Source organism: Leopardus geoffroyi, chromosome X (genome assembly GCF_018350155.1).
Source record: "Leopardus geoffroyi isolate Oge1 chromosome X, O.geoffroyi_Oge1_pat1.0, whole genome shotgun sequence".
Classification (NCBI taxonomy): domain Eukaryota; kingdom Metazoa; phylum Chordata; class Mammalia; order Carnivora; family Felidae; genus Leopardus; species Leopardus geoffroyi.
In genome coordinates, this window is record NC_059343.1 from 38,363,031 (window position 1) to 38,364,004 (window position 974).

The following is a 974-nucleotide window of genomic DNA, read 5'->3' on the forward strand; positions in this document are numbered from 1 at the left end:
CAAAAGAGAGTACCGCTAGGGTGTTGTTGGGGGTTTTCTTGTTGTTGTTGTTGTTGTTGTTGTTTGGGGGGGGGGGTTTGTTTTGTTTTGTTTTATAATCATTCCTGTTCAAATTCTGTCTTGAAATATTGAAAGTTACAGGGATGATTTAAAGAACAACCTGGACTGAGGCAAAAGAAAGAGTAAACACATTTATAAATGTCAGACGCGGCCCCTGTAGGGGCTATTGATGCAGACAGCCAGAGCCAGCATTAAAAAAATTATCCAAAGGGCTTCTTGATTCAATATCATTGCTGACCAGAAGTCTGGCAAAGAACTGATGCTGATGTGCTTGGAAAGCCTTAGCTTTCCCTGGTCCCCTGTCACTGCACATAAGAACCTTTAAAGCAGCCAGGGGCTCTCAAGGTCTGAGTATAGAAACTTCCGTTTCAACCACTAAGAAGCGGGGATGATGTAGCTCCCCCCACACCGGCCAACCATCCAGTGCTTCACTCTGAACTTAAGTCACCTGTCACGTATTATTTTTTTTAATGTTTTTTTTTTTTTTTTTTTTTTGAGGCAGAGAGAGACAGGGCATGAGCAAGGGAGGGGCAGAGAGAGAGAGGGAGACACAGAATTTGAAACAGGCTCCAAGCTGTCAGCACAGAGCCCGACGCGGGGCTCGAACCCACAGACTGTGAGATCATGACCTGAGCTCAAGTCAGACGCTCAACCGACTGAGCCACCCAGGCACCCCACCTGTCACGTATTAAGAAGCTCATCCACATACCTTTATATTTCTTCTTGTATCTGGGAGACTCCTCTGAGACTTTAATTCAGTCCAACACATCACACCTCAGTGATAACCATCCCTGGTATCCCCACGATCGGTGTGGCTCCTTCCCACAATGCGGCCATATCTCAAAGTATTACTCTGGTTGTACTCTGGGGTTTTTTTTTCCTGCCCCCCTCTTTACACCCCCTGGTGCACAGAA

At 46.2% G+C, this 974-nt stretch overlaps 1 non-coding gene across 1 annotated transcript; it reads right to left on the bottom strand.

Moving 5' to 3' along the window:
* Positions 1–646: 646 nt before the first annotated feature.
* Positions 647–731, bottom strand: TRNAS-UGA. The gene has a single exon. It is a non-coding gene; the product is annotated as a tRNA-Ser (tRNA).
* Between the last annotated feature and the right edge of the window lie 243 nt (positions 732–974).